This window comes from Podarcis cretensis (genome assembly GCF_951804945.1).
Source record: "Podarcis cretensis genome assembly, chromosome: 1".
NCBI lineage: Eukaryota > Metazoa > Chordata > Lepidosauria > Squamata > Lacertidae > Podarcis > Podarcis cretensis.
In genome coordinates this window covers 8,396,459-8,403,213 of record NC_137170.1, presented here as the reverse complement: position 1 = coordinate 8,403,213, position 6,755 = coordinate 8,396,459, and the positions used below count along the sequence as shown (strand labels likewise).

Here is a 6,755-nt window from a genome sequence, read left to right as displayed (position 1 = left end):
CTCTCTCGGCTGAAAGCTGCCGGCAAATCTTTGGGTCAGCTGTGCGTCACAGCCAACCTCACGAAATAATTCAACACATGCAAGAGCACCGTATGTCAAAATGTGGCTCAATAATAGCATGTTGCTGCTGTGAGTTTTTGTTGTTGTTGTTGTCTATTTCAGATGCCCAATGGATCATACACAATAAACACATGAGACATAAGCGGCTGTGTTCTTAGATAAATAAGGTATACTATTCATGTATCGAATCATAAATTTCAACGGAAGTAACTCATAAAGTTCAACAAATGAACAAAGAAGACCCAGTGGATCAGATCATTCTCTGATCAGTTCGTGCATAAGGTCCACCCGTGTAATAGTGTCTCTTCCACCCGTCTGTTCATAAGGTCCAAACAAATCACATGAAAGGTTGTTACAGTTCCACAGAATCCTTTAACAGAGTCTAAGACAAGGGTTTCTGGAATATTGGCCTTGTTTCACTGTCCTGGGCTTCATCAGTACAGTGATACCTCGGGTTACATACGCTTCAGGTTACAGACTCCGCTAACCCAGAAATAGTGCTTCAGGTTAAGAACTTTGCTTCAGGATGAGAACAGAAATCGTGCTCCGGTGGCGCGGCAGCAGCGGGAGGCTCCATTAGCTAAAGTGGTGCTTCAGGTTAAGAACAGTTTCAGGTTAAGAACGCACCTCCAGAACAAATTAAGTACTTAACCCAAGGTACTACTGTAGTTAAAGCTCATATGTGATATTGCAGGACAGAGAATCTTATTGCATAGTAGTAGCTATATGGATCATAGAGGCACTTCAAGAAACCAGGGAACTTGCTGTGCCCTCCTGGAAGACCCAGTCTCTGACTTGGATAAGAGACCTGCTTCTTAATTTCAGGAGGACTGAGGCACCTGCAGTTTCCCCTCAAGATGAGCAGGGCTTTTCTAATGAGACAGGAAGGCAGGAAAGGCAACACAGCTTCTGAAGGAAAGGAAGCTCTGAAGGGTTTTGTAAGTATGAAACTGTGACAGGCTGTTGGAGGTCCCAATGCCCATCTTCTAGTCAATACAGGTTGCAATGGCATCATCCCTGCCATCCATCCGATCAGAAGGTGCCAGGTTCAGTTTTATAGCTGCTGGTATAAAATATGGCTCAGTTCCTTGCAGGAGCAACTTCTGAGTTTCCCCAGAACCTTGCAGTCTGAGCCTTGCTTGTATCTCGCCTGCTCCCTGCCCTGCGTCCAGCCTCAGGGTCGGTTCAAGACATTTTGGCACCTGAGGCGTATCACAAAATGGGCCCCCCTCCCATCAGGGAAGAAGGGGTGAGTGAAGATCTACATCCGGGAACAAGGGGGGGACTAGAGAGCCACATCAGGAGCAATAGTGTGAATGAAGATTTACTTCAGGAACAGCGGGGAGAGAAATCAAATCAACTCTACCCAAAGGTTGAAGTGGGAATCAAAGGCTGTCATGGTGGGGGGAAAGGGGCGTACTCTGAATTAGGCCAGGCAGGTGCAGACCCCAGAGGGCAGCCCCACCATTTTCTTCATAGGGTTGGATGAGACCAGCAGCCCCACCAAGAGTCCATTGTAGAGGTCACATGCCTCAGGGGTGGGCATTCTGTGATGGCACTGTGATGGCAACAGCGGGTGATGCATTCTTTGGGAGCTGGATTTGCTGTCCCTACAGATCCTACTGCCTGAGGCAGTCTCCTCATGGGTGGGCCACCCTGTCCAGCCCAAATCTTTTCCCACTTTGCCTTGTGCCCAGATTGAACCTCACCTTGACCCACCTTGACGGAACAGGACATTCAGCCTGAGACTTGAATCTAGAGACTAAGCTATCCCACTAGACTTTGAGCCTGGTGGGTCCCTGCTTGATTCCAGATTCCTGCCCCTGGCAGGCTCTTCATCATGAGTGAAAAAATTAGGGTTCTTTGGGGTGGGGTAGAGCCCAGTCTTTTGTTTCTGTCCTGTGCTTCAGCACAATGGATAAGCTTTCTCAGTGCAAAGCTGGGCTGTGGGAATTAGTGCTGGTGGCAACACAGCTAAATGAAATACTGCTCCCCAGTCTTGTGCAAATCTCATAATTTCTGGGACAGGACTCAGCAACCTCTGGCCCCTGCAGCTTTGCAGCTTTTCAGCTGATTTCAGTTTGCAGATGCTGCAGCCATGTGACTGTATGAATCAAGGTCCAGACATTCACCTCCATGTAACATCAAGCAAAGATGTTGGCTAGAGACAAGCTCTTCCATGGAGTTTAGTGGTCTTCTCCAACCTGGTGTCCCTCAGATGTTGCTGGACTTTTATTTTTGACCTATGTCACCGGGCAGTTTGCAATATAAAAACACATACCCTCGTAACAAATGAAAACAATAATACACACCACCCCAGTTTAAAAGGCCATGGATAACAATGTATTAAATAGCCAAAGACCCGGAAAAGAGGAGTGTTTCATATCCTTCTACATTTCTCTGATGAAAATAGGGACATCCTATTGAATAATAATAATAATAATAATAATAATAATAATAATAATAATAATGTTATTATTTATAATAAGTTGTTGTTGTTGTTGTTGTTTAGTTGTGTCCGACTCTTTGTGACCCCATGGACCAGAGCACGCCAGGCACTCCTATCTTCCACTGCCTCCCGCAGTTTGGTCAAACTCATGCTGGAAGCTTCAAGAACACCATCCAACCATCTCATCCTCTGTCGTCCCCTTCTCCTTGTGCCCTCCATCTTTCCCAACATCAGGGTCTTTTCCAGGGAGTCTTCTCTTCTCATGGGGTGGCCAAAGTATTGGAGCCTCAGCTTCACAATCTGTCCTTCCAGTGAGCACTCAGGGCTGATTTCCTTAAGAATGGATACGTTTGATCTTCTTGCAGTCCATGGGACCCTCAAGAGTCTCCTCCAGCACCAGAATTCAAAAGCATTGATTCTTCGGGGATCAGCCTTCTTTATGGTCCAGCTCTCACTTCCATACATCACTATTGGGAAAACCATAGCTTTAACTATACGGACCTTTGTCGGCAAGGTGATGTCTCTGCTTTTTAAGATGCTGTCTAGGTTTGTCATTGCTTTTCTCCCAAGTAGCAGGCGTCTTTTAATTTCGTGACCGCTGTCACCATCTGCAGTGATCATGCAGCCCAAGAAAGTAAAATCTCTCACTGCCTCCATTTTTTCCCTTTCTATTTGCCAGGAGGTGATGGGCCCAGTGGCCATGATCTTCGTTTTTTTGATGTTGAGCTTCAGACCATATTTTGCGCTCTCTTCTTTCACCCTCATTAAAAGGTTCTTTAATTCCTCCTCACTTTCTGCCATCAAGGTTGTGTCATCTGCATATCTGAGGTTTTTGATATTTCTTCTGGCAATCTTAATTCCACCTTGGGATTCATCCAGCCCAGCCTTTCGCATTATGGATTCTGCATATACCGTATTTTTCGCACCATAAGACGCACCGGACAATAGGACGCACCTTGTTTTAGAGGGGGGAGAACAAGAAAAAAAATTCTCCCCCTCTCTGCCCAGCGCCCCTTCAGCGAAGCGGCAGGAGGCGCTGCGCAGAGAGGGGGAGAATTCCCCCCCTCTTGTTTTCCCGCTCTAAAACAAGGTGCCGTTTAAGGTGCGTTCAGGCGGCTACCTTGGAAGCCTGGAAGCTCTGCTTCAGGGCGCTTTTCCGCCGGGCGGCAGGCTGCTATCCGCAGCATGGGGAGCCCTGCGGGGCATTCCCGCAGGGCTGCCTAGGCTGCGGGTGTGTTCCCGAAGCGCCGGGCGCTCTGATTTCAGCGCGCCCGGCGCTCCGGGAAGCAAGCTGCTAGCCTCTATAGAGGCTCCTTCCATAGCCGCGTCACCTCTCCAGCCGGGAGAGGGTAGCTGGGCTATGGCGTCTTCGCTCCATAGGACGCACACACATTTCCCCTTCATTTTTGAAGGGGAAAAAGTGCGTCCTATAGAGCGAAAAATGGGACGCAGGTGGCGCTGAGGGTTAAAGCCTCAGCGCCTAGGACTTGCCGATCGAAAGGTCGGCGGTTCGAATCCCTGCGGCGGGGTGCGCTCCCGCTGCTCGGTCCCAGCGCCTGCCAACCTAGCAGTTCGAAAGCACCTCCGGGTGCAAGTAGATAAATAGGGACCGCTTACCAGCGGGAAGGTAAACGGCGTTTCCGTGTGCGGCTCTGGCTCGCCAGAGCAGCGATGTCACGCTGGTCACGTGACCCGGAAGTGTCTCCGGACAGCGCTGGCCCCCGGCCTCTTAAGTGAGATGGGCGCACAACCCCAGAGTCTGTCAAGACTGGCCCGTATGGGCAGGGGTACCTTTACCTTTTATAGAGCGAAAAATACGGTAAGTTAAATAAGCAGGGAGACAATATACAGCCTTGTCGTACTCCTTTCCCAGTTTTGAACCAATCAGTTGCTCCATATCCAGTTCTAACTGTAGCTTCTTGTCCCACATAGAGATTTCTCAGGAGAGAATATTTATTAATGATTTTAGAATGTATTTCAATTAATTGACTGTGATTTTATGTAAACTGTTATTTTTACTGTTGTTAGCTGCTCTGAGCCCGGCTTCGGCTGGGGAGGGCAGGATATAAATACAATTTTATTATTATTATTATTATTATTATTAAAGCCCACCCAGCTGACTGGGTTGCTCAGCCACTCTGTGCAGCTTCCAACATACATAAAAGGTAAAGGTAAAGGTACCCCTGTCCGTACGGGCCAGTCTTGACAGACTCTGGGGTTGTGCGCCCATCTCACTTAAGAGGCCTGGGGCCAGCGCTGTCCGGAGACACTTCCGGGTCACGTGGCCAGCGTGACATCGCTGCTCTGGCGAGCCAGAGCCGCACACAGAAACGCCGTTTACCTTCCCGCTGGTAAGCGGTCCCTATTTATCTACTTGCACCCGGAGGTGCTTTCGAACTGCTAGGTTGGCAGGCGCTGGGACCGAGCAGCGGGAGCGCACCCCGCCGCAGGGATTCGAACCGCCGACCTTTCGATCAGCAAGTCCTAGGCGCTGAGGCTTTAACCCACAGCGCCACCTGCGTCCCCTTTCCAACATACATAAAAACATAATAAAAAGTTTTTTTAAAAACTTCCCTATACAGACTCTCCTTGGCTTGGCGTTCACATAACTCCATATCCTCTGATGAAAATAGGGACGTCCTTAGGAAAAGCAGGACATTCTGGGATCATATCAGAAACTGGGGTGGCTTCTGTAAATCCAGAAATGTCCCTGGAAAATAGGGACACTTGGAGGGTCTGATGTTTTTGCCTGGCACCTAAAAAGATGTAATAAAGGCTCCAGGCAAGCCTCCCTGGGGAGAGCATTCCACAAATGGGGGGCCACCGCAGAAAAGGCCACTTCTTGTATTGCCACCCTCCAAACCTCTCACAGAGAAGGCACACAAAGTAGGGCCTCAGGTGATGATCACAGGGTCTGGGCCAGTTCATGTGGGGAGAGGCAGTCTGGGGTATTTGATATAGTGGTTGGTTGGGAAGCTGACTCCAGCACCATCCCTATAGCAAACGCACTGGGTGTTCTAACATGGTGGGTTTTTTTTGCTCTTGCAGTGTTTTCTGCTTCCCTGTCTGATGCAGCGAAGGAACACTAATTCTCGAGTGAAATACTGAATCCCAAGACTGGGAGGGGAAATAAAGGGGGGGGGGGAACAGTGCCCTCAAATTATTAGCAATGGAATTCAATTTTGAAAACCTTCACCGGGGTGGGAATTCAAATCAGAGTTCCTGTTTTCCTGAACAAAACCCCCAGAATGCAGCCTTTGTTCTTGAAGTGGCCAGTTAACCTCTGAACAAATAAGAAATAAAAATTGCAGCGTTCAGCTTCTCTTTGCCTCCGTTCGGCTCCATTAGAAAGGAGAAGAGTTGGGCGGAGCGGAGATTGTCACCCAACAGGGTTGCCCAATTTTAATTTCCATAGTCGGTGAAATGCATGATTAGCGCTGGTGGGATTTCAGGTGGGGCTCAGCCAAAAGGTTCTGCTTAGCATAATCACCACTCAGGAGCATCTATCAAGGGCATTCTCAGCAGGATAAATTCTGCACACGTGTTTGAGTTTGATTGACTTGGGAGCCCTCCTGCTGCAGGAAATCTTAATCCTAAACTGAAGCAGTTACAGCAGAGAGGTGAGAATTAATTTCTGCACGTCTGCCTCACAGATTTTTCTGTGCTTGGATAAAGAGAGGCGTTTCCGGCTCTGCAATTCCACCTTATGGGCTGCTCTCACCCTGGAGAGTAAAACAAGAGGCAAATTATCCAGGGCCAGCTGGAGCCCAGAAGTGCTGTATATTCCACAGTAAAGAACATCACACCAATTTTTAGGTGCCCCCCCCCGACTGAACTTTTGAGAGTGGTTGATTCAAACCTTTGCAAAAAGTTCAAAGGCGTTTCTGTCAACTGTGGCTTTTAGGCTTTTGTTTGAATTTGGTGTTTTTAGGGCTTTGTTGTTTTTAATTGGTTGTAATGTGAATCACGCTGAGTTTATCTTTCTAAGAAAATCAATTAACCAGTATAATAAATAATAAAATATGCATTCTCACACCCTTTCGGTTTCTTTTTTTCTTTTCTTTTTTGAGCCAAGACACGCATCACAACATTCAGAGAAGTATGAATAACTGCTTTCCAAAAACATATTAGGAGCCTGGACACTGGGGGAATTGTAGGCAATTTAAGTAGTGATTTCCAACTACCCAGTGAGGATTTTGTGCCCTTTTGCTGCTGCCACCATCAAGACCCACTAAGGCAGAGACCT

General features: G+C 47.9%; 1 long non-coding RNA gene across 1 annotated transcript; it reads left to right on the top strand.

Annotated features, from left to right (window-relative positions):
* Positions 1 to 860: 860 nt before the first annotated feature.
* Positions 861 to 6,544, top strand: LOC307209096. The gene is made up of 2 exons (XR_013835306.1): positions 861 to 998; positions 5,558 to 6,544. It is a non-coding gene; the product is annotated as an uncharacterized lncRNA (long non-coding RNA).
* The last annotated feature ends 211 nt before the right edge of the window (positions 6,545 to 6,755 follow it).